This window comes from Astatotilapia calliptera, chromosome 3 (assembly GCF_964374335.1).
Source record: "Astatotilapia calliptera chromosome 3, fAstCal68.1, whole genome shotgun sequence".
Lineage (NCBI taxonomy): Eukaryota > Metazoa > Chordata > Actinopteri > Cichliformes > Cichlidae > Astatotilapia > Astatotilapia calliptera.
In genome coordinates, this window is record NC_137424.1 from 22,684,431 (window position 1) to 22,709,004 (window position 24,574).

General features: G+C 58.5%; 9 non-coding genes and 2 pseudogenes across 9 annotated transcripts; all 11 read right to left on the minus strand.

Annotated features, from left to right (window-relative positions):
• Positions 1-982: 982 nt before the first annotated feature.
• On the minus strand, positions 983-1,101 carry LOC145426666 (5S ribosomal RNA). Its single transcript, XR_013907377.1, has one exon. It is a non-coding gene; the product is annotated as a 5S ribosomal RNA (ribosomal RNA).
• Positions 1,102-3,027: 1,926 nt separating this feature from the next.
• Positions 3,028-3,146, minus strand: LOC145426668 (5S ribosomal RNA). The gene has a single exon (XR_013907379.1). It is a non-coding gene; the product is annotated as a 5S ribosomal RNA (ribosomal RNA).
• Positions 3,147-5,976: 2,830 nt separating this feature from the next.
• LOC145427541 (5S ribosomal RNA) lies at positions 5,977-6,095 on the minus strand. Its single transcript, XR_013908083.1, has one exon. It is a non-coding gene; the product is annotated as a 5S ribosomal RNA (ribosomal RNA).
• Positions 6,096-7,269: 1,174 nt separating this feature from the next.
• Positions 7,270-7,388, minus strand: LOC145427543 (5S ribosomal RNA). Its single transcript, XR_013908085.1, has one exon. It is a non-coding gene; the product is annotated as a 5S ribosomal RNA (ribosomal RNA).
• Positions 7,389-10,178: 2,790 nt separating this feature from the next.
• LOC145427301 (5S ribosomal RNA) lies at positions 10,179-10,297 on the minus strand (annotated as a pseudogene).
• A 1,374-nt stretch (positions 10,298-11,671) lies between these two features.
• LOC145426669 (5S ribosomal RNA) lies at positions 11,672-11,790 on the minus strand. Its single transcript, XR_013907380.1, has one exon. It is a non-coding gene; the product is annotated as a 5S ribosomal RNA (ribosomal RNA).
• A 2,790-nt stretch (positions 11,791-14,580) lies between these two features.
• LOC145427544 (5S ribosomal RNA) lies at positions 14,581-14,699 on the minus strand. The gene has a single exon (XR_013908086.1). It is a non-coding gene; the product is annotated as a 5S ribosomal RNA (ribosomal RNA).
• A 1,410-nt stretch (positions 14,700-16,109) lies between these two features.
• LOC145427520 (5S ribosomal RNA) lies at positions 16,110-16,228 on the minus strand. The gene has a single exon (XR_013908062.1). It is a non-coding gene; the product is annotated as a 5S ribosomal RNA (ribosomal RNA).
• A 1,844-nt stretch (positions 16,229-18,072) lies between these two features.
• On the minus strand, positions 18,073-18,181 carry LOC145427462 (5S ribosomal RNA; annotated as a pseudogene).
• A 1,135-nt stretch (positions 18,182-19,316) lies between these two features.
• Positions 19,317-19,435, minus strand: LOC145427813 (5S ribosomal RNA). Its single transcript, XR_013908355.1, has one exon. It is a non-coding gene; the product is annotated as a 5S ribosomal RNA (ribosomal RNA).
• Positions 19,436-22,697: 3,262 nt separating this feature from the next.
• Positions 22,698-22,816, minus strand: LOC145426670 (5S ribosomal RNA). Its single transcript, XR_013907381.1, has one exon. It is a non-coding gene; the product is annotated as a 5S ribosomal RNA (ribosomal RNA).
• Between the last annotated feature and the right edge of the window lie 1,758 nt (positions 22,817-24,574).

A 24,574-nucleotide genomic window follows, 5' to 3' on the forward strand; every position in this document is an offset into this window, starting at 1 on the left:
GGTGTGGTGTAAGTGGCCTCAGCCAGCAGCCACAGGCCCTGGTGTGGTGTAAGTGGCCTCAGCCAGAGCCACAGGCCCTGGTATAGTGTAAGTGGCCTCAACCAGTGCCACAGGCCCTGGTGGGGTGTAAGTGGCCTGAGCAAGAGCCACAGACCCTGGTGTGGTGTAATTGGCCTCAATAGCAACTAATGCCCTGGTGTGGTGTAGGTGGCCTCAGCCAGCAGCCACAGGCCCTGGTGTGGTGTAAGTGGCCTCAGCCAGTGCCACAGGCCCTGGTGTGGTGTAAGGGGCCTCAATAGCAACTAATGCCCTGGTGTGGTGTAAGTGGCCTCAGCCAGCAGCCACAGGCACTGGTGTGGTGTAAGTGGCCTCAGCCAGCAGCCACAGGCCCTGGTGTGGTGTAAGTGGCCTCAGCCAGCAGCCACAGGCCCTGGTGTGGTGTAAGTGGCCTGAGCCAGCAGCCACAGGCCCTGGTGTGGTGTAAGTGGCCTCAGCCAGAAGCCACAGGCACTGGTGTGGTGTAATTGCCCTCAGCCAGCAGCCACAGGCCCTGGTGTGGTGTAAGTGACCTCAGCCAGCAGCCACAGGCCCTGGTGTGGTGTAAGTGGCCTCAGCCAGCAGCCACAGGCCCTGGTGTGGTGTAAGTGGCCTCAGCCAGTGCCACAGGCCCTGGTGTGGTGTAAGTGGCCTGAGCAAGAGTCACAGACCCTGGTGTGGTGTAATTGGCCTCAATAGCAACTAATGCCCTGGTGTGGTGTAGGTGGCCTCAGCCAGCAGCCACAGGCCCTGATGTGGTGTAAGTGGCCCCAGCCGGTCACTCAGGCCCTGGTGTGGTGTAGGTGGCATCAGCTAGCAGCACAAGACATTGGAAAAGAGCCAAAATCAATGTCGTTAATGTGCCCTCATTAATGGGCAGCTGCTTTTGGTCTTTTAATACACCCCTTCTCTGGATCAAAAGCGGTTCAATGACATGAAAATGAAAGGCTTACAGCACCAGGTATTCCCAGGTAGTCTCCCATCCAAGTACTAACCAAGCCCAGCCCTGCTTAGCTTCCGAGATCAGACGAGGTCGGGCATGCTCAGGGTGGTATGGCCGTAAGCTGCTGGCCCCAGCACAATGTCTCAATTTATGGATTCAACTGATTAGGTGGCAAGTACCTGAAGTTACGAAGACAATCCTTTAACCATACCTGCATGTTTGCATAATACCCTAACCCAAAGGCTCAGTTTAGCATTTATCTAACAGCACAGGCCCTGGATTGTTGAAGATGGCCTCAGGAACCAGCACAGGGCCTGGTGTGTTGTACATGGCCACAGCTAGGAGCACAGGGCCTGGTTTGGTGAAGATGGCCTCGGCCAGAAGCGCAGGGCCTGGTGTGATGTGAGTGGCCTGAGCAAGAGCCACAGGCCCTGGTGTGGTGTAAGTGGCCTCAGCCAGCAGCCACAGGCCCTGGTGTGGTGTAAGTGGCCTCAGCCAGCAGCCACAGGCCCTGGTGTGGTGTAAGTGGCCTCAGCCAGCAGCCACAGGCCCTGGTGTGGTGTAAGTGGCCTCAGCCAGCAGCCACAGGCCCTGGTGTGGTGTAAGTGGCCTCAGCCAGCAGCCACAGGCCCTGGTGTGGTGTAAGTGGCCTCAGCCAGAGCCACAGGCCCTGGTGTAGTGTAAGTGGCCTCAGCCAGTGCCACAGGCCCTGGTGTGGTGTAAGTGGCCTGAGCAAGAGCCACAGACCCTGGTGTGGTGTAATTGGCCTCAATAGCAACTAATGCCCTGGTGTGGTGTAGGTGGCCTCAGCCAGCAGCCACAGGCCCTGGTGTGGTGTAAGTGGCCTCAGCCAGTGCCACAGGCCCTGGTGTGGTGTAAGGGGCCTCAATAGCAACTAATGCCCTGGTGTGGTGTAAGTGGCCTCAGCCAGCAGCCACAGGCACTGGTGTGGTGTAAGTGGCCTCAGCCAGCAGCCACAGGCCCTGGTGTGGTGTAAGTGGCCTCAGCCAGCAGCCACAGGCCCTGGTGTGGTGTAAGTGGCCTGAGCCAGCAGCCACAGGCCCTGGTGTGGTGTAAGTGGCCTCAGCCAGAAGCCACAGGCACTGGTGTGGTGTAAGTGCCCTCAGCCAGCAGCCACAGGCCCTGGTGTGGTGTAAGTGACCTCAGCCAGCAGCCACAGGCCCTGGTGTGGTGTAAGTGGCCTCAGCCAGCAGCCACAGGCCCTGGTGTGGTGTAAGTGGCCTCAGCCAGTGCCACAGGCCCTGGTGTGGTGTAAGTGGCCTGAGCAAGAGTCACAGACCCTGGTGTGGTGTAATTGGCCTCAATAGCAACTAATGCCCTGGTGTGGTGTAGGTGGCCTCAGCCAGCAGCCACAGGCCCTGGTGTGGTTTAAGTGGCCTCAGCCAGTGCCACAGGCCCTGGTGTGGTGTAAGTGGCCTGAGCAAGAGCCACAGGCCCTGGTGTGGTGTAAGTGGCCTCAGCCAGCAGCCACAGGCCCTGGTGTGGTGTAAGTGGCCTGAGCAAGAGCCACAGGCTCTGGTGTGGTGTAAGTGGCCTCAGCCAGAAGCCACAGGCACTGGTGTGGTGTAAGTGCCCTCAGCCAGCAGCCACAGGCCCTGGTGTGGTGTAAGTGACCTCAGCCAGCAGCCACAGGCCCTGGTGTGGTGTAAGTGGCCTCAGCCAGCAGCCACAGGCCCTGGTGTGGTGTAAGTGGCCTCAGCCAGTGCCACAGGCCCTGGTGTGGTGTAAGTGGCCTGAGCAAGAGTCACAGACCCTGGTGTGGTGTAATTGGCCTCAATAGCAACTAATGCCCTGGTGTGGTGTAGGTGGCCTCAGCCAGCAGCCACAGGCCCTGATGTGGTGTAAGTGGCCCCAGCCTGTCACTCAGGCCCTGGTGTGGTGTAGGTGGCATCAGCTAGCAGCACAAGACATTGGAAAAGAGCCAAAATCAATGTCGTTAATGTGCCCTCATTAATGGGCAGCTGCTTTTGGTCTTTTAATACACCCCTTCTCTGGATCAAAAGCGGTTCAATGACATGAAAAAGAAAGGCTTACAGCACCAGGTATTCCCAGGTAGTCTCCCATCCAAGTACTAACCAAGCCCAGCCCTGCTTAGCTTCCGAGATCAGACGAGGTCGGGCATGCTCAGGGTGGTATGGCCGTAAGCTGCTGGCCCCAGCACAATGTCTCAATTTATGGATTCAACTGATTAGGTGGCAAGTACCTGAAGTTACGAAGACAATCCTTTAACCATACCTGCATGTTTGCATAATACCCTAACCCAAAGGCTCAGTTTAGCATTTATCTAACAGCACAGGCCCTGGATTGTTGAAGATGGCCTCAGGAACCAGCACAGGGCCTGGTGTGTTGTACATGGCCACAGCTAGCAGCACAGGGCCTGGTTTGGTGAAGATGGCCTCGGCCAGAAGCGCAGGGCCTGGTGTGATGTGAGTGGCCTGAGCAAGAGCCACAGGCCCTGGTGTGGTGTAAGTGGCCTCAGCCAGAAGCCACAGGCACTGGTGTGGTGTAAGTGGCCTCAGCCAGCAGCCACAGGCCCTGGTGTGGTGTAAGTGGCCTCAGCCAGCAGCCACAGGCCCTGGTGTGGTGTAAGTGGCCACAGCCAGCAGCCACAGGCCCTGGTGTGGTGTAAGTGGCCTCAGCCAGCAGCCACAGGCCCTGGTGTGGTGTAAGTGGCCTCAGCCAGAGCCACAGGCCCTGGTGTAGTGTAAGTGGCCTCAGCCAGTGCCACAGGCCCTGGTGTGGTGTAAGTGGCCTGAGCAAAAGCCACAGACCCTGGTGTGGTGTAATTGGCCTCAATTGCAACTAATGCCCTGTTGTGGTGTATGTGGCCTCAGCCAGCAGCCACAGGCCCTGGTGTGGTGTAAGTGGCCTCAGCCAGTGCCACAGGCCCTGGTGTGGTGTAAGGGGCCTCAATAGCAACTAATGCCCTGGTGTGGTGTAAGTGGCCTCAGCCAGCAGCCACAGGCACTGGTGTGGTGTAAGTGGCCTCAGCCAGCAGCCACAGGCCCTGGTGTGGTGTAAGTGGCCTCAGCCAGCAGCCACAGGCCCTGGTGTGGTGTAAGTGGCCTGAGCCAGCAGCCACAGGCCCTGGTGTGGTGTAAGTGGCCTCAGCCAGAAGCCACAGGCACTGGTGTGGTGTAAGTGCCCTCAGCCAGCAGCCACAGGCACTGGTGTGGTGTAAGTGACCTCAGCCAGTGCCACAGGCCCTGGTGTGGTGTAAGTGGCCTGAGCAAGAGCCAAAGACCCTGGTGTGGTGTAATTGGCCTCAATAGCAACTTATGCCCTGGTGTGGTGTAAGTGGCCTCAGCCAGCAGCCACAGGCCCTGGTGTGGTGTAAGTGGCCTCAATAGCAACTAATGCCCTGGTGTGGTGTAAGTGGCCTCAGCCAGCAGCCACAGGCCCTGGTGTGGTGTAAGTGGCCTCAGCCAGCAGCCACAGGCCCTGGTGTGGTGTAAGTGGCCTGAGCAAGAGCCACAGACCCTGGTGTGGTGTAATTGGCCTCAATAGCAACTAATGCCCTGTTGTGGTGTATGTGGCCTCAGCCAGCAGCCACAGGCCCTGGTGTGGTGTAAGTGGCCTCAGCCAGTGCCACAGGCCCTGGTGTGGTGTAAGGGGCCTCAATAGCAACTAATGCCCTGGTGTGGTGTAAGTGGCCTCAGCCAGCAGCCACAGGCACTGGTGTGGTGTAAGTGGCCTCAGCCAGCAGCCACAGGCCCTGGTGTGGTGTAAGTGGCCTCAGCCAGCAGCCACAGGCCCTGGTGTGGTGTAAGTGGCCTGAGCCAGCAGCCACAGGCCCTGGTGTGGTGTAAGTGGCCTCAGCCAGAAGCCACAGGCACTGGTGTGGTGTAAGTGCCCTCAGCCAGCAGCCACAGGCCCTGGTGTGGTGTAAGTGACCTCAGCCAGCAGCCACAGGCCCTGGTGTTGTGTAAGTGGCCTCAGCCAGCAGCCACAGGCCCTGGTGTGGTGTAAGTGGCCTCAGCCAGTGCCACAGGCCCTGGTGTGGTGTAAGTGGCCTGAGCAAGAGTCACAGACCCTGGTGTGGTGTAATTGGCCTCAATAGCAACTAATGCCCTGGTGTGGTGTAGGTGGCCTCAGCCAGCAGCCACAGGCCCTGGTGTGGTGTAAGTGGCCTCAGCCAGTGCCACAGGCCCTGGTGTGGTGTAAGTGGCCTGAGCAAGAGCCACAGGCCCTGGTGTGGTGTAAGTGGCCTCAGCCAGCAGCCACAGGCCTTGGTGTGGTGTAAGTGGCCTGAGCAAGAGCCACAGGCCCTGGTGTGGTGTAAGTGGCCTCAGCCAGAAGCCACAGGCACTGGTGTGGTGTAAGTGCCCTCAGCCAGCAGCCACAGGCCCTGGTGTGGTGTAAGTGACCTCAGCCAGCAGCCACAGGCCCTGGTGTGGTGTAAGTGGCCTCAGCCAGCAGCCACAGGCCCTGGTGTGGTGTAAGTGGCCTCAGCCAGTGCCACAGGCCCTGGTGTGGTGTAAGTGGCCTGAGCAAGAGTCACAGACCCTGGTGTGGTGTAATTGGCCTCAATAGCAACTAATGCCCTGGTGTGGTGTAGGTGGCCTCAGCCAGCAGCCACAGGCCCTGGTGTGGTGTAAGTGGCCTCAGCCAGTGCCACAGGCCCTGGTGTGGTGTAAGTGGCCTGAGCAAGAGCCACAGACCCTGGTGTGGTGTAATTGGCCTCAATAGCAACTAATGCCCTGGTGTGGTGTAAGTGGCCTCAGCCAGCAGCCACAGGCCCTGGTGTGGTGTAAGTGGCCTCAGCCAGCAGCCACAGGCCCTGATGTGGTGTAAGTGGCCCCAGCCGGTCACTCAGGCCCTGGTGTGGTGTCGGTGGCATCAGCTAGCAGCACAAGACATTGGAAAACAGCCAAAAGCAATGTCGTTAATGTGCCCTCATTAATGGGCAGCTGCTTTTGGTCTTTTAATACACCCCTTCTCTGGATCAAAAGCGGTTCAATGACATGAAAATGAAAGGCTTACAGCACCAGGTATTCCCAGGTAGTCTCCCATCCAAGTACTAACCAAGCCCAGCCCTGCTTAGCTTCCGAGATCAGACGAGGTCGGGCGTGCTCAGGGTGGTATGGCCGTAAGCTGCTGGCCCCAGCACAATGTCTCAATTTATGGATTCAACTGATTAGGTGGCAAGTACCTGAAGTTACGAAGACAATCCTTTAACCATACCTGCATGTTTGCATAATACCCTAACCCAAAGGCTCAGTTTAGCATTTATCTAACAGCACAGGCCATGGATTGTTGAAGATGGCCTCAGGAACCAGCACAGGGCCTGGTGTGTTGTACATGGCCACAGCTAGCAGCACAGGGCCTGGTTTGGTGAAGATGGCCTCGGCCAGAAGCGCAGGGCCTGGTGTGATGTGAGTGGCCTGAGCAAGAGCCACAGGCCCTGGTGTGGTGTAAGTGGCCTCAGCCAGAAGCCACAGGCACTGGTGTGGTGTAAGTGGCCTCAGCCAGCAGCCACAGGCCCTGGTGTGGTGTAAGTGGCCTCAGCCAGAGCCACAGGCCCTGGTGTGGTGTAAGTGGCCTCAGCCAGTGCCACAGGCCCTGGTGTGGTGTAAGTGGCCTGAGCAAGAGCCAAAGACCCTGGTGTGGTGTAATTGGCCTCAATAGCAACTTATGCCCTGGTGTGGTGTAAGTGGCCTCAGCCAGCAGCCACAGGCCCTGGTGTGGTGTAAGTGGCCTCAGCCAGCAGCCACAGGCCCTGGTGTGGTGTAAGTGGCCTGAGCAAGAGCCACAGGCCCTGGTGTGGTGTAAGTGGCCTCAGCCAGAAGCCACAGGCACTGGTGTGGTGTAAGGGGCCTCAATAGCAACTAATGCCCTGGTGTGGTGTAAGTGACCTCAGCCAGCAGCCACAGGCCCTGGTGTGGTGTAAGTGGCCTCAGCCAGCAGCCACAGGCCCTGGTGTGGTGTAAGTGGCCTCAGCCAGTGCCACAGACCCTGGTGTGGTGTAATTGGCCTCAATAGCAACTAATGCCCTGGTGTGGTGTAAGTGGCCTCAGCCAGCAGCCACAGGCCCTGGTGTGGTGTAAGTGGCCTCAGCCAGCAGCCACAGGCCCTGATGTGGTGTAAGTGGCCCCAGCCGGTCACTCAGGCCCTGGTGTGGTGTAGGTGGCATCAGCTAGCAGCACAAGACATTGGAAAACAGCCAAAAGCAATGTCGTTAATGTGCCCTCATTAATGGGCAGCTGCTTTTGGTCTTTTAATACACCCCTTCTCTGGATCAAAAGCGGTTCAATGACATGAAAATGAAAGGCTTACAGCACCAGGTATTCCCAGGTAGTCTCCCATCCAAGTACTAACCAAGCCCAGCCCTGCTTAGCTTCCGAGATCAGACGAGGTCGGGCGTGCTCAGGGTGGTATGGCCGTAAGCTGCTGGCCCCAGCACAATGTCTCAATTTATGGATTCAACTGATTAGGTGGCAAGTACCTGAAGTTACGAAGACAATCCTTTAACCATACCTGCATGTTTGCATAATACCCTAACCCAAAGGCTCAGTTTAGCATTTATCTAACAGCACAGGCCCTGGATTGTTGAAGATGGCCTCAGGAACCAGCACAGGGCCTGGTGTGTTGTACATGGCCACAGCTAGCAGCACAGGGCCTGGTGTGATGTGAGTGGCCTGAGCCAGAAGCCACAGGCACTGGTGTGGTGTAAGTGGCCTCAGCCAGCAGCCACAGGCCCTGGTGTGGTGTAAGTGGCCTCAGCCAGCAGCCACAGGCCCTGGTGTGGTGTAAGTGGCCTCAGCCAGCAGCCACAGGCCCTGGTGTGGTGTAAGTGGCCTCAGCCAGAGCCACAGGTCCTGGTGTGGTGTAAGTGGCCTCAGCCAGTGCCACAGGCCCTGGTGTGGTGTAAGTGGCCTGAGCAAGAGCCACAGACCCTGGTGTGGTGTAATTGGCCTCAATAGCAACTAATGCCCTGGTGTGGTGTAGGTGGCCTCAGCCAGCAGCCACAGGCCCTGGTGTGGTGTAAGTGGCCTCAATAGCAACTAATGCCCTGGTGTGGTGTAAGTGGCCTCAGCCAGCAGCCACAGGCCCTGGTGTGGTGTAAGTGACCTCAGCCAGAGCCACAGGTCCTGGTGTGGTGTAAGTGGCCTCAGCCAGAGCCACAGGTCCTGGTGTGGTGTAAGTGGCCTCAGCCAGTGCCACAGGCCCTGGTGTGGTGTAAGTGGCCTCAGCCAGCAGCCACAGGCCCTGGTGTGGTGTAAGTGGCCTCAGCCAGCAGCCACAGGCCCTGGTGTGGTGTAAGTGGCCTCAGCCAGCAGCCACAGGCCCTGGTGTGGTGTAAGTGGCCTCAGCCAGCAGCCACAGGCCCTGGTGTGGTGTAAGTGGCCTCAGCCAGAGCCACAGGTCCTGGTGTGGTGTAAGTGGCCTCAGCCAGTGCCACAGGCCCTGGTGTGGTGTAAGTGGCCTGAGCAAGAGCCACAGACCCTGGTGTGGTGTAATTGGCCTCAATAGCAACTAAGGCCCTGGTGTGGTGTAGGTGGCCTCAGCCAGTAGCCACAGGCACCTGGTGTGGTGTAAGGGGCCTCAATAGCAACTAATGCCCTGGTGTGGTGTAAGTGGCCTCAGCCAGCAGCCACAGGCACTGGTGTGGTGTAAGTGCCCTCAGCCAGCAGCCACAGGCCCTGGTGTGGTGTAAGTGGCCTCAGCCAGCAGCCACAGGCCCTGGTGTGGTGTAAGTGGCCTCAGCCAGCAGCACAGGCCCTGGTGTGGTGTAAGTGGCCTGAGCAAGAGCCACAGGCCCTGGTGTGGTGTAAGTGGCCTCAGCCAGAAGCCACAGGCACTGGTGTGGTGTAAGTGCCCTCAGCCAGCAGCCACAGGCCCTGGTGTGGTGTAAGTGACCTCAGCCAGCAGCCACAGGCCCTGGTGTGGTGTAAGTGGCCTCAGCCAGCAGCCACAGGCCCTGGTGTGGTGTAAGTGGCCTCAGCCAGTGCCACAGGCCCTGGTGTGGTGTAAGTGGCCTGAGCAAGAGTCACAGACCCTGGTGTGGTGTAATTGGCCTCAATAGCAACTAATGCCCTGGTGTGGTGTAGGTGGCCTCAGCCAGCAGCCACAGGCCCTGGTGCGGTGTAAGTGGCCTCAGCCAGTGCCACAGGCCCTGGTGTGGTGTAAGTGGCCTGAGCAAGAGCCACCGACCCTGGTGTGGTGTAATTGGCCTCAATAGCAACTAATGCCCTGGTCTGGTGTAGGTGGCCTCAGCCAGCAGCCACAGGCCCTGGTGTGGTGTAAGTGGCCTCAGCCAGTGCCACAGGCCCTGGTGTGGTGTAAGGGGCCTCAATAGCAACTAATGCCCTGGTGTGGTGTAAGTGGCCTCAGCCAACAGCCACAGGCACTGGTGTGGTGTAAGTGCCCTCAGCCAGCAGCCATAGGCCCTGGTGTGGTGTAAGTGGCCTCAGCCAGCAGCCACAGGCCCTGGTGTGGTGTAAGTGGCCTGAGCAAGAGCCACAGGCACTGGTGTGGTGTAAGTGCCCTCAGCCAGCAGCCACAGGCCCTGGTGTGGTGTAAGTGGCCTCAGCCAGCAGCCACAGGCCCTGGTGTGGTGTAAGTGGCCTCAGCCAGCAGCCACAGGCCATGGTGTGGTGTAAGTGGCCTCAGCCAGCAGCCACAGGCCCTGGTGTGGTGTAAGTGGCCTCAGCCAGTGCCACAGGCCCTGGTGTGGTGTAAGTGGCCTGAGCAAGAGTCACAGACCCTGGTGTGGTGTAATTGGCCTCAATAGCAACTAATGCCCTGGTGTGGTGTAGGTGGCCTCAGCCAGCAGCCACAGGCCCTGGTGTGGTGTAAGTGGCCTCAGCCAGCAGCCCCAGGCCCTGGTGTGGTGTAAGTGGCCTGAGCAAGAGCCACAGACCCTGGTGTGGTGTAATTGGCCTCAATAGCAACTAATGCCCTGGTGTGGTGTAAGTGGCCTCAGCCCGCAGCCACAGGCCCTGGTGTGGTGTAAGTGGCCTCATCCAGCAGCCACAGGCCCTGATGTGGTGTAAGTGGCCCCAGCCGGTCACTCAGGCCCTGGTGTGGTGTAGGTGGCATCAGCTAGCAGCACAAGACATTGGAAAACAGCCAAAAGCAATGTCGTTAATGTGCCCTCATTAATGGGCAGCTGCTTTTGGTCTTTTAATACACCCCTTCTCTGGATCAAAAGCGGTTCAATGACATGAAAATGAAAGGCTTATAGCACCAGGTATTCCCAGGCAGTCTCCCATCCAAGTACTAACCAAGCCCAGCCCTGCTTAGCTTCCGAGATTAGACGAGGTCGGGCGTGCTCAGGGTGGTATGGCCGTAAGCTGCTGGCCCCAGCACAATGTCTCAATTTATGGATTCAACTGATTAGGTGGCAAGTACCTGAAGTTACGAAGACAATCCTTTAACCATACCTGCATGTTTGCATAATACCCTAACCCAAAGGCTCAGTTTAGCATTTATCTAACAGCACAGGCCCTGGATTGTTGAAGATGGCCTCAGGAACCAGCACAGGGCCTGGTGTGTTGTACATGGCCACAGCAAGAAGCACAGGGCCTGGTTTGGTGAAGATGGCCTCGGCGAGAAGCGCAGGGCCTGGTGTGATGTGACTGGCCTGAGCAAGAGCCACAGGCCCTGGTGTGGTGTAAGTGGCCTCAGCCAGAAGCCACAGGCACTGGTGTGGTGTAAGTGGCCTCAGCCAGCAGCCACAGGCCCTGGTGTGGTGTAAGTGGCCTCAGCCAGCAGCCACAGGCCCTGGTGTGGTGTAAGTGGCCTCAGCCAGCAGCCACAGGCCCTGGTGTGGTGTAAGTGGCCTCAGCCAGCAGCCACAGGCCCTGGTGTGGTGTAAGTGGCCTCAGCCAGAGCCACAGGCCCTGGTATAGTGTAAGTGGCCTCAACCAGTGCCACAGGCCCTGGTGGGGTGTAAGTGGCCTGAGCAAGAGCCACAGACCCTGGTGTGGTGTAAGTGGCCTCAATAGCAACTAATGCCCTGGTGTGGTGTAAGTGGCCTCAGCCAGCAGCCACAGGCACTGGTGTGGTGTAAGTGCCCTCAGCCAGCAGCCACAGGCCCTGGTGTGGTGTAAGTGACCTCAGCCAGCAGCCACAGGCCCTGGTGTGGTGTAAGTGGCCTCAGCCAGCAGCCACAGGCCCTGGTGTGGTGTAAGTGGCCTCAGCCAGTGCCACAGGCCCTGGTGTGGTGTAAGTGGCCTGAGCAAGAGTCACAGACCCTGGTGTGGTGTAATTGGCCTCAATAGCAACTAATGCCCTGGTGTGGTGTAGGTGGCCTCAGCCAGCAGCCACAGGCCCTGGTGTGGTGTAAGTGGCCTCAGCCAGTGCCACAGGCCCTGGTGTGGTGTAAGTGGCCTGAGCAAGAGCCACAGGCCCTGGTGTGGTGTAAGTGGCCTCAGCCAGAAGCCACAGGCACTGGTGTGGTGTAAGTGCCCTCAGCCAGCAGCCACAGGCCCTGGTGTGGTGTAAGTGGCCTCAGCCAGCAGCCACAGGCCCTGATGTGGTGTAAGTGGCCCCAGCCGGTCACTCAGGCCCTGGTGTGGTGTAGGTGGCATCAGCTAGCAGCACAAGACATTGGAAAAGAGCCAAAATCAATGTCGTTAATGTGCCCTCATTAATGGGCAGCTGCTTTTGGTCTTTTAATACACCCCTTCTCTGGATCAAAAGCGGTTCAATGACATGAAAATGAAAGGCTTACAGCACCAGGTATTCCCAGGTAGTCTCCCATCCAAGTACTAACCAAGCCCAGCCCTGCTTAGCTTCCGAGATCAGACGAGGTCGGGCATGCTCAGGGTGGTATGGCCGTAAGCTGCTGGCCCCAGCACAATGTCTCAATTTATGGATTCAACTGATTAGGTGGCAAGTACCTGAAGTTACGAAGACAATCCTTTAACCATACCTGCATGTTTGCATAATACCCTAACCCAAAGGCTCAGTTTAGCATTTATCTAACAGCACAGGCCCTGGATTGTTGAAGATGGCCTCAGGAACCAGCACAGGGCCTGGTGTGTTGTACATGGCCACAGCTAGCAGCACAGGGCCTGGTTTGGTGAAGATGGCCTCGGCCAGAAGCGCAGGGCCTGGTGTGATGTGAGTGGCCTGAGCAAGAGCCACAGGCCCTGGTGTGGTGTAAGTGGCCTCAGCCAGCAGCCACAGGCCCTGGTGTGGTGTAAGTGGCCTCAGCCAGCAGCCACAGGCCCTGGTGTGGTGTAAGTGGCCACAGCCAGCAGCCACAGGCCCTGGTGTGGTGTAAGTGGCCTCAGCCAGCAGCCACAGGCCCTGGTGTGGTGTAAGTGGCCTCAGCCAGAGCCACAGGCCCTGGTGTAGTGTAAGTGGCCTCAGCCAGTGCCACAGGCCCTGGTGTGGTGTAAGTGGCCTGAGCAAAAGCCACAGACCCTGGTGTGGTGTAATTGGCCTCAATTGCAACTAATGCCCTGTTGTGGTGTATGTGGCCTCAGCCAGCAGCCACAGGCCCTGGTGTGGTGTAAGTGGCCTCAGCCAGTGCCACAGGCCCTGGTGTGGTGTAAGGGGCCTCAATAGCAACTAATGCCCTGGTGTGGTGTAAGTGGCCTCAGCCAGCAGCCACAGGCACTGGTGTGGTGTAAGTGGCCTCAGCCAGCAGCCACAGGCCCTGGTGTGGTGTAAGTGGCCTCAGCCAGCAGCCACAGGCCCTGGTGTGGTGTAAGTGGCCTGAGCCAGCAGCCACAGGCCCTGGTGTGGTGTAAGTGGCCTCAGCCAGAAGCCACAGGCACTGGTGTGGTGTAAGTGCCCTCAGCCAGCAGCCACAGGCACTGGTGTGGTGTAAGTGACCTCAGCCAGTGCCACAGGCCCTGGTGTGGTGTAAGTGGCCTGAGCAAGAGCCAAAGACCCTGGTGTGGTGTAATTGGCCTCAATAGCAACTTATGCCCTGGTGTGGTGTAAGTGGCCTCAGCCAGCAGCCACAGGCCCTGGTGTGGTGTAAGTGGCCTCAATAGCAACTAATGCCCTGGTGTGGTGTAAGTGGCCTCAGCCAGCAGCCACAGGCCCTGGTGTGGTGTAAGTGGCCTCAGCCAGCAGCCACAGGCCCTGGTGTGGTGTAAGTGGCCTGAGCAAGAGCCACAGACCCTGGTGTGGTGTAATTGGCCTCAATAGCAACTAATGCCCTGTTGTGGTGTATGTGGCCTCAGCCAGCAGCCACAGGCCCTGGTGTGGTGTAAGTGGCCTCAGCCAGTGCCACAGGCCCTGGTGTGGTGTAAGGGGCCTCAATAGCAACTAATGCCCTGGTGTGGTGTAAGTGGCCTCAGCCAGCAGCCACAGGCACTGGTGTGGTGTAAGTGGCCTCAGCCAGCAGCCACAGGCCCTGGTGTGGTGTAAGTGGCCTCAGCCAGCAGCCACAGGCCCTGGTGTGGTGTAAGTGGCCTGAGCCAGCAGCCACAGGCCCTGGTGTGGTGTAAGTGGCCTCAGCCAGAAGCCACAGGCACTGGTGTGGTGTAAGTGCCCTCAGCCAGCAGCCACAGGCCCTGGTGTGGTGTAAGTGACCTCAGCCAGCAGCCACAGGCCCTGGTGTGGTGTAAGTGGCCTCAGCCAGCAGCCACAGGCCCTGGTGTGGTGTAAGTGGCCTCAGCCAGTGCCACAGGCCCTGGTGTGGTGTAAGTGGCCTGAGCAAGAGTCACAGACCCTGGTGTGGTGTAATTGGCCTCAATAGCAACTAATGCCCTGGTGTGGTGTAGGTGGCCTCAGCCAGCAGCCACAGGCCCTGGTGTGGTGTAAGTGGCCTCAGCCAGTGCCACAGGCCCTGGTGTGGTGTAAGTGGCCTGAGCAAGAGCCACAGGCCCTGGTGTGGTGTAAGTGGCCTCAGCCAGCAGCCACAGGCCTTGGTGTGGTGTAAGTGGCCTGAGCAAGAGCCACAGGCCCTGGTGTGGTGTAAGTGGCCTCAGCCAGAAGCCACAGGCACTGGTGTGGTGTAAGTGCCCTCAGCCAGCAGCCACAGGCCCTGGTGTGGTGTAAGTGACCTCAGCCAGCAGCCACAGGCCCTGGTGTGGTGTAAGTGGCCTCAGCCAGCAGCCACAGGCCCTGGTGTGGTGTAAGTGGCCTCAGCCAGTGCCACAGGCCCTGGTGTGGTGTAAGTGGCCTGAGCAAGAGTCACAGACCCTGGTGTGGTGTAATTGGCCTCAATAGCAACTAATGCCCTGGTGTGGTGTAGGTGGCCTCAGCCAGCAGCCACAGGCCCTGGTGTGGTGTAAGTGGCCTCAGCCAGTGCCACAGGCCCTGGTGTGGTGTAAGTGGCCTGAGCAAGAGCCACAGACCCTGGTGTGGTGTAATTGGCCTCAATAGCAACTAATGCCCTGGTGTGGTGTAAGTGGCCTCAGCCAGCAGCCACAGGCCCTGGTGTGGTGTAAGTGGCCTCAGCCAGCAGCCACAGGCCCTGATGTGGTGTAAGTGGCCCCAGCCGGTCACTCAGGCCCTGGTGTGGTGTCGGTGGCATCAGCTAGCAGCACAAGACATTGGAAAACAGCCAAAAGCAATGTCGTTAATGTGCCCTCATTAATGGGCAGCTGCTTTTGGTCTTTTAATACACCCCTTCTCTGGATCAAAAGCGGTTCAATGACATGAAAATGAAAGGCTTACAGCACCAGGTATTCCCAGGTAGTCTCCCATCCAAGTACTAACCAAGCCCAGCCCTGCTTAGCTTCCGAGATCAGACGAGGTCGGGCGTGCTCAGGGTGGTATGGCCGTAAGCTGCTGGCCCCAGCACAATGTCTCAATTTATGGATTCAACTGATTAGGTGGCAAGTACCTGAAGTTACGAAGACAATCCTTTAACCATACCTGCATGTTTGCATAATACCCTAACCCAAAGGCTCAGTTTAGCATTTATCTAACAGCACAGGCCATGGATTGTTGAAGATGGCCTCAGGAACCAGCACAGGGCCTGGTGTGTTGTACATGGCCACAGCTAGCAGCACAGGGCCTGGTTTGGTGAAGATGGCCTCGGCCAGAAGCGCAGGGCCTGGTGTGATGTGAGTGGCCTGAGCAAGAGCCACAGGCCCTGGTGTGGTGTAAGTGGCCTCAGCCAGAAGCCACAGGCACTGGTGTGGTGTAAGTGGCCTCAGCCAGCAGCCACAGGCCCTGGTGTGGTGTAAGTGGCCTCAGCCAGAGCCACAGGCCCTGGTGTGGTGTAAGTGGCCTCAGCCAGTGCCACAGGCCCTGGTGTGGTGTAAGTGGCCTGAGCAAGAGCCAAAGACCCTGGTGTGGTGTAATTGGCCTCAATAGCAACTAATGCCCTGGTGTGGTGTAAGTGGCCTCAGCCAGCAGCCACAGGCCCTGGTGTGGTGTAAGTGGCCTCAATAGCAACTAATGCCCTGGTGTGGTGTAAGTGGCCTCAGCCAGCAGCCACAGGCCCTGGTGTGGTGTAAGTGGCCTCAGCCAGAGCCACAGGTCCGGGTGTGGTGTAAGTGGCCTCAGCCAGAGCCACAGGTCCTGGTGTGGTGTAAGTGGCCTCAGCCAGTGCCACAGGCCCTGGTGTGGTGTAAGTGGCCTCAGCCAGCAGCCACAGGCCCTGGTGTGGTGTAAGTGGCCTCAGCCAGCAGCCACAGGCCCTGGTGTGGTGTAAGTGGCCTCAGCCAGCAGCCACAGGCCCTGGTGTGGTGTAAGTGGCCTCAGCCAGCAGCCACAGGCCCTGGTGTGGTGTAAGTGGCCTGAGCCAGAGCCACAGGTCCTGGTGTGGTGTAAGTGGCCTCAGCCAGTGCCACAGGCCCTGGTGTGGTGTAAGTGGCCTGAGCAAGAGCCACAGACCCTGTTGTGGTGTAATTGGCCTCAATAGCAACTAAGGCCCTGGTGTGGTGTAGGTGGCCTCAGCCAGCAGCCACAGGCCCTGGTGTGGTGTAAGTGGCCTCAGCCAGCAGCCACAGGCCCTGGTGTGGTGTAAGTGGCCTCAGCCAGCAGCCACAGGCCCTGATGTGGTGTACGTGGCCCCAGCTGGTCACTCAGGCCCTGGTGTGGTGTAGGTGGCATCAGCTAGCAGCACAAGACATTGGAAAACAGCCAAAAGCAATGTCGTTAATGTGCCCTCATTAATGGGCAGCTGCTTTTGGTCTTTTAATACACCCCTTCTCTGGATCAAAAGCGGTTCAATGGCATGAAAATGAAAGGCTTACAGCACCAGGTATTCCCAGGCGGTCTCCCATCCAAGTACTAACCAAGCCCAGCCCTGCTTAGCTTCCGAGATCAGACGAGGTCGGGCGTGCTCAGGGTGGTATGGCCGTAAGCTGCTGGCCCCAGCACAATGTCTCAATTTATGGATTCAACTGATTAGGTGGCAAGTACCTGAAGTTACGAAGACAATCCTTTAACCATACCTGCATGTTTGCATAATACCCTAACCCAAAGGCTCAGTTTAGCATTTATCTAACAGCACAGGCCCTGGATTGTTGAAGATGGCCTCAGGAACCAGCACAGGGCCTGGTGTGTTGTACATGGCCACAGCTAGCAGCACAGGGCCTGGTTTGGTGAAGATGGCCTCGGCCAGAAGCGCAGGGCCTGGTGTGATGTGAGTGGCCTGAGCAAGAGCCACAGGCCCTGGTGTGGTGTAAGTGGCCTCAGCCAGAAGCCACAGGCACTGGTGTGGTGTAAGTGGCCTCAGCCAGCAGCCACAGGCCCTGGTGTGGTGTAAGTGGCCTCAGCCAGCAGCCACAGGCCCTGGTGTGGTGTAAGTGGCCTCAGCCAGAGCCACAGGCCCTGGTGCGGTGTAAGTGGCCTCAGCCAGTGCCACAGGCCCTGGTGTGGTGTAAGTGGCCTGAGCAAGAGCCACAGACCCTGGTGTGGTGTAAGTGGCCTCAGCCAGCAGCCACAGGCCCTGGTGTGGTGTAAGTGGCCTCAGCCAGCAGCCACAGGCCCTGGTGTGGTGTAAGTGGCCTCAGCCAGCAGCCACAGGCCCTGGTGTGGTGTAAGTGGCCTCAGCAAGAGCCACAGGCCCTGGTGTAGTGTAAGTGGCCTCAGCCAGTGCCACAGGCCCTGGTGTGGTGTAAGTGGCCTGAGCAAGAGCCACAGACCCTGGTGTGGTGTAATTGGCCTCAATAGCAACTAATGCCCTGGTGTGGTGTAGGTGGCCTCAGCCAGCAGCCACAGGCCCTGGTGTGGTGTAAGTGGCCTCAGCCAGTGCCACAGGCCCTGGTGTGGTGTAAGGGGCCTCAATAGCAACTAATGCCCTGGTGTGGTGTAAGTGGCCTCAGCCAGCAGCCACAGGCACTGGTGTGGTGTAAGTGCCCTCAGCCAGCAGCCACAGGCCCTGGTGTGGTGTAAGTGGCCTCAGCCAGCAGCCACAGGCCCTGGTGTGGTGTAAGTGGCCTCAGCCAGCAGCACAGGCCCTGGTGTGGTGTAAGTGGCCTGAGCAAGAGCCACAGGCCCTGGTGTGGTGTAAGTGGCCTCAGCCAGAAGCCACAGGCACTGGTGTGGTGTAAGTGCCCTCAGCCAGCAGCCACAGGCCCTGGTGTGGTGTAAGTGACCTCAGCCAGCAGCCACAGGCCCTGGTGTGGTGTAAGTGGCCTCAGCCAGCAGCCACAGGCCCTGGTGTGGTGTAAGTGGCCTCAGCCAGTGCCACAGGCCCTGGTGTGGTGTAAGTGGCCTGAGCAAGAGTCACAGACCCTGGTGTGGTGTAATTGGCCTCAATAGCAACTAATGCCCTGGTGTGGTGTAGGTGGCCTCAGCCAGCAGCCACAGGCCCTGGTGCGGTGTAAGTGGCCTCAGCCAGTGCCACAGGCCCTGGTGTGGTGTAAGTGGCCTGAGCAAGAGCCACAGACCCTGGTGTGGTGTAATTGGCCTCAATAGCAACTAATGCCCTGGTGTGGTGTAAGTGGCCTCAGCCAGCAGCCACAGGCCCTGGTGTGGTGTAAGTGGCCTCAGCCAGCAGCCACAGGCCCTGATGTGGTGTAAGTGGCCCCAGCCGGTCACTCAGGCCCTGGTGTGGTGTAGGTGGCATCAGCTAGCAGCACAAGACATTGTAAAACAGCCAAAAGCAATGTCGTTAATGTGCCATCATTAATGGGCAGCTGCTTTTGGTCTTTTAATACACCCCTTCTCTGGATCAAAAGCGGTTCAATGACATGAAAATGAAAGGCTTACAGCACCAGGTAGTCTCCCATCCAAGTACAAACCAAGCCCAGCCCTGCTTAGCTTCCGAGATCAGACGAGGTCGGGCGTGCTCAGGGTGGTATGGCCGTAAGCTGCTGGCCCCAGCACAATGTCTCAATTTATGGATTCAACTGATTAGGTGGCAAGTACCTGAAGTTACGAAGACAATCCTTTAACCATACCTGCATGTTTGCATAATACCCTAACCCAAAGGCTCAGTTTAGCATTTATCTAACAGCACAGGCCATGGATTGTTGAAGATGGCCTCAGGAACCAGCACAGGGCCTGGTGTGTTGTACATGGCCACAGCTAGCAGCACAGGGCCTGGTTTGGTGAAGATGGCCTCGGCCAGAAGCGCAGGGCCTGGTGTGATGTGAGTGGCCTGAGCAAGAGCCACAGGCCCTGGTGTGGTGTAAGTGGCCTCAGCCAGAAGCCACAGGCACTGGTGTGGTGTAAGTGGCCTCAGCCAGCAGCCACAGGCCCTGGTGTGGTGTAAGTGGCCTCAGCCAGCAGCCACAGGCCCTGGTGTGGTGTAAGTGGCCTCAGCCAGCAGCCACAGGCCCTGGTGTGGTGTAAGTGGCCTCAGCCAGAGCCACAGGCCCTGGTGTGGTGTAAGTGGCCTCAGCCACTGCCACAGGCCCTGGTGTGGTGTAAGTGGCCTGAGCAAGAGCCAAAGACCCTGGTGTGGTGTAATTGGCCTCAATAGCAACTAATGCCCTGGTGTGGTGTAGGTGGCCTCAGCCAGCAGCCACAGGCCCTGGTGTGGTGTCAGTGGCCTCAATAGCAACTAATGCCCTGGTGTGGTGTAAGTGGCCTCAGCCAGCAGCCACAGGCCCTGGTGTGGTGTAAGTGGCTTGAGCAAGAGCCACAGACCCTGGTGTGGTGTAATTGGCCTCAATAGCAACTAAGGCCCTGGTGTGGTGTAGGTGGCCTCAGCCAGCAGCCACAGGCCCTGGTGTGGTGTAAGTGACCTCAGCCAACAGCCACAGGCCCTGGTGTGGTGTAAGTGGCCTCAGCCAGCAGCCACAGGCCCTGATGTGGTGTAAGTGGCCCCAGCCGGTCACTCAGGCCCTGGTGTGGTGTAGGTGGCATCAGCTAGCAGCACAAGACATTGGAAAACAGCCAAAAGCAATGTCGTTAATGTGCCCTCATTAATGGGCAGCTGCTTTTGGTCTTTTAATACACCCCTTCTCTGGATCAAAAGTGGTTCAGTGACATGAAAATGAAATGCTTACAGCACCAGGTATTCCCAGGCGGTCTCCCATCCAAGTACTAACCAAGCCCAGCCCTGCTTAGCTTCCGAGATCAGACGAGGTCGGGCGTGCTCAGGGTGGTATGGCCGTAAGCTGCTGGCCCCAGCACAATGTCTCAATTTATGGATTCAACTGATTAGGTGGCAAGTACCTGAAGTTACGAAGACAATCCTTTAACCATACCTGCATTTTTGCATAATACCCTAACCCAAAGGCTCAGTTTAGCATTTATCTAACAGCACAGGCCCTGGATTGTTGAAGATGGCCTCAGGAACCAGCACAGGGCCTGGTGTGTTGTACATGGCCACAGCAAGCAGCACAGGGCCAGGTTTGGTGAAGATGGCCTCGGCCAGAAGCACAGGGTCTGGTGTGATATGAGTGGCCTGAGCAAGAGCCACAGGCCCTGGTGTGGTGTAAGTGGCCTCAGCCAGAAGCCACAGGCCCTGGTGTGGTGTAGGTGGCCTCAGCCAGCAGCCACAGGCCCTTGTGTGGTGTAAGTGGCCTCAGCCAGCAGCCACAGGCCCTGGTGTGGTGTAAGTGGCCTCAGCCAGCAGCCACAGGCCCTGGTGTGGTGTAATTGGCCTCAATAGCAACTAAGGCCCTGGTGTGGTGTAAGTGGCCTCAGCCAGCAGCCACAGGCCCTGGTGTGGTGTAAGTGGCCTCAGCCAGTGCCACAGGCCCTGGTGTGGTGTAAGGGGCCTCAATAGCAACTAATGCCCTGGTGTGGTGTAAGTGGCCTCAGCCAGCAGCCACAGGCACTGGTGTGGTGTAAGTGCCCTCAACAAGCAGCCACAGGCCCTGGTGTGGTGTAAGTGGCCTCAGCCAGCAGCCACAGGCCCTGGTGTGGTGTAAGTGGCCTCAGCCAGCAGCCACAGGCCCTGGTGTGGTGTAAGTGGCCCAAGCAAGAGCCACAGGCCCTGGTGTGGTGTAAGTGGCCTCAGCCAGAAGCCACAGGCACTGGTGTGGTGTAAGTGCCCTCAGCCAGCAGCCACAGGCCCTGGTGTGGTGTAAGTGACCTCAGCCAGCAGCCACAGGCCCTGGTGTGGTGTAAGTGGCCTCAACCAGCAGCCACAGGCCCTGGTGTGGTGTAAGTGGCCTCAGCCAGTGCCACAGGCACTGGTGTGGTGTAAGTGGCCTGAGCAAGAGTCACAGACCCTGGTGTGGTGTAATTGGCCTCAATAGCAACTAATGCCCTGGTGTGGTGTAGGTGGCCTCAGCCAGCAGCCACAGGCCCTGGTGTGGTGTAAGTGGCCTCAGCCAGTGCCACAGGCCCTGGTGTGGTGTAAGTGGCCTGAGCAAGAGCCACAGACCCTCGTGTGGTGTAATTGGCCTCAATAGCAACTAATGCCCTGGTGTGGTGTAAGTGGCCTCAGCCAGCAGCCACAGGCCCTGGTGTGGTGTAAGTGGCCTCAGAAGCAAATAAGGCCGTATTGTGGTGTATGTGGCCTCAGCCAGGAGCCACAGGCCCTGGTGTGGTGTAAGTGGCCTGAGCAAGAGCCACAGACCCTGGTGTGGTGTAAGTGGCCTCAGCCAGCAGCCACAGGCCTTGGTGTGGTGTAAGTCGCCTCAGCCAGAAGCCACAGGCACTGGTGTGGTGTAAGTGGCCTCAGCCAGCAGCCACAGGCCCTGGTGTGGTGTAAGTGGCCTGAGCAAGAGCCACAGGCCCTGGTGTGGTGTAATTGGCCTCAATAGCAACTAAGGCCCTGGTGTGGTGTAAGTGGCCTCATCCAGAGCCACAGGCCCTGGTGTGGTGTAAGTGGCCTCAGAAGCAAATAAGGCCGTGGTGTGGTGTAAGTGGCCTCAGCCAGAAGCCACAGGCACTGGTGTGGTGTAAGTGGCCTCAGCCAGCAGCCACAGGCCCTGGTGTGGTGTAAGTGACTTCAGCCAGTGCCACAGGCCCTGGTGTGGTGTAAGTGGCCTGAGCAAGAGCCACCGACCCTGGTGTGGTGTAATTGGCCTCAATAGCAACTAATGCCCTGGTCTGGTGTAGGTGGCCTCAGCCAGCAGCCACAGGCCCTGGTGTGGTGTAAGTGGCCTCAGCCAGTGCCACAGGCCCTGGTGTGGTGTAAGGGGCCTCAATAGCAACTAATGCCCTGGTGTGGTGTAAGTGGCCTCAGCCAACAGCCACAGGCACTGGTGTGGTGTAAGTGCCCTCAGCCAGCAGCCATAGGCCCTGGTGTGGTGTAAGTGGCCTCAGCCAGCAGCCACAGGCCCTGGTGTGGTGTAAGTGGCCTGACCAAGAGCCACAGGCACTGGTGTGGTGTAAGTGGCCTCAGCCAGCAGCCACAGGCCCTGGTGTGGTGTAAGTGGCCTCAGCCAGCAGCCACAGGCCATGGTGTGGTGTAAGTGGCCTCAGCCAGCAGCCACAGGCCCTGGTGTGGTGTAAGTGGCCTCAGCCAGCAGCCACAGGCCCTGGTGTGGTGTAAGTGGCCTCAGCCAGAGCCACAGGCCCTGGTATAGTGTAAGTGGCCTCAACCAGTGCCACAGGCCCTGGTGGGGTGTAAGTGGCCTGAGCAAGAGCCACAGACCCTGGTGTGGTGTAATTGGCCTCAATAGCAACTAATGCCCTGGTGTGGTGTAGGTGGCCTCAGCCAGCAGCCACAGGCCCTGGTGTGGTGTAAGTGGCCTCAGCCAGTGCCACAGGCCCTGGTGTGGTGTAAGGGGCCTCAATAGCAACTAATGCCCTGGTGTGGTGTAAGTGGCCTCAGCCAGCAGCCACAGGCACTGGTGTGGTGTAAGTGGCCTCAGCCAGCAGCCACAGGCCCTGGTGTGGTGTAAGTGGCCTCAGCCAGCAGCCACAGGCCCTGGTGTGGTGTAAGTGGCCTGAGCCAGCAGCCACAGGCCCTGGTGTGGTGTAAGTGGCCTCAGCCAGAAGCCACAGGCACTGGTGTGGTGTAATTGCCCTCAGCCAGCAGCCACAGGCCCTGGTGTGGTGTAAGTGACCTCAGCCAGCAGCCACAGGCCCTGGTGTGGTGTAAGTGGCCTCAGCCAGCAGCCACAGGCCCTGGTGTGGTGTAAGTGGCCTCAGCCAGTGCCACAGGCCCTGGTGTGGTGTAAGTGGCCTGAGCAAGAGTCACAGACCCTGGTGTGGTGTAATTGGCCTCAATAGCAACTAATGCCCTGGTGTGGTGTAGGTGGCCTCAGCCAGCAGCCACAGGCCCTGATGTGGTGTAAGTGGCCCCAGCCGGTCACTCAGGCCCTGGTGTGGTGTAGGTGGCATCAGCTAGCAGCACAAGACATTGGAAAAGAGCCAAAATCAATGTCGTTAATGTGCCCTCATTAATGGGCAGCTGCTTTTGGTCTTTTAATACACCCCTTCTCTGGATCAAAAGCGGTTCAATGACATGAAAATGAAAGGCTTACAGCACCAGGTATTCCCAGGTAGTCTCCCATCCAAGTACTAACCAAGCCCAGCCCTGCTTAGCTTCCGAGATCAGACGAGGTCGGGCATGCTCAGGGTGGTATGGCCGTAAGCTGCTGGCCCCAGCACAATGTCTCAATTTATGGATTCAACTGATTAGGTGGCAAGTACCTGAAGTTACGAAGACAATCCTTTAACCATACCTGCATGTTTGCATAATACCCTAACCCAAAGGCTCAGTTTAGCATTTATCTAACAGCACAGGCCCTGGATTGTTGAAGATGGCCTCAGGAACCAGCACAGGGCCTGGTGTGTTGTACATGGCCACAGCTAGGAGCACAGGGCCTGGTTTGGTGAAGATGGCCTCGGCCAGAAGCGCAGGGCCTGGTGTGATGTGAGTGGCCTGAGCAAGAGCCACAGGCCCTGGTGTGGTGTAAGTGGCCTCAGCCAGCAGCCACAGGCCCTGGTGTGGTGTAAGTGGCCTCAGCCAGCAGCCACAGGCCCTGGTGTGGTGTAAGTGGCCTCAGCCAGCAGCCACAGGCCCTGGTGTGGTGTAAGTGGCCTCAGCCAGCAGCCACAGGCCCTGGTGTGGTGTAAGTGGCCTCAGCCAGCAGCCACAGGCCCTGGTGTGGTGTAAGTGGCCTCAGCCAGAGCCACAGGCCCTGGTGTAGTGTAAGTGGCCTCAGCCAGTGCCACAGGCCCTGGTGTGGTGTAAGTGGCCTGAGCAAGAGCCACAGACCCTGGTGTGGTGTAATTGGCCTCAATAGCAACTAATGCCCTGGTGTGGTGTAGGTGGCCTCAGCCAGCAGCCACAGGCCCTGGTGTGGTGTAAGTGGCCTCAGCCAGTGCCACAGGCCCTGGTGTGGTGTAAGGGGCCTCAATAGCAACTAATGCCCTGGTGTGGTGTAAGTGGCCTCAGCCAGCAGCCACAGGCACTGGTGTGGTGTAAGTGGCCTCAGCCAGCAGCCACAGGCCCTGGTGTGGTGTAAGTGGCCTCAGCCAGCAGCCACAGGCCCTGGTGTGGTGTAAGTGGCCTGAGCCAGCAGCCACAGGCCCTGGTGTGGTGTAAGTGGCCTCAGCCAGAAGCCACAGGCACTGGTGTGGTGTAAGTGCCCTCAGCCAGCAGCCACAGGCCCTGGTGTGGTGTAAGTGACCTCAGCCAGCAGCCACAGGCCCTGGTGTGGTGTAAGTGGCCTCAGCCAGCAGCCACAGGCCCTGGTGTGGTGTAAGTGGCCTCAGCCAGTGCCACAGGCCCTGGTGTGGTGTAAGTGGCCTGAGCAAGAGTCACAGACCCTGGTGTGGTGTAATTGGCCTCAATAGCAACTAATGCCCTGGTGTGGTGTAGGTGGCCTCAGCCAGCAGCCACAGGCCCTGGTGTGGTTTAAGTGGCCTCAGCCAGTGCCACAGGCCCTGGTGTGGTGTAAGTGGCCTGAGCAAGAGCCACAGGCCCTGGTGTGGTGTAAGTGGCCTCAGCCAGCAGCCACAGGCCCTGGTGTGGTGTAAGTGGCCTGAGCAAGAGCCACAGGCTCTGGTGTGGTGTAAGTGGCCTCAGCCAGAAGCCACAGGCACTGGTGTGGTGTAAGTGCCCTCAGCCAGCAGCCACAGGCCCTGGTGTGGTGTAAGTGACCTCAGCCAGCAGCCACAGGCCCTGGTGTGGTGTAAGTGGCCTCAGCCAGCAGCCACAGGCCCTGGTGTGGTGTAAGTGGCCTCAGCCAGTGCCACAGGCCCTGGTGTGGTGTAAGTGGCCTGAGCAAGAGTCACAGACCCTGGTGTGGTGTAATTGGCCTCAATAGCAACTAATGCCCTGGTGTGGTGTAGGTGGCCTCAGCCAGCAGCCACAGGCCCTGATGTGGTGTAAGTGGCCCCAGCCTG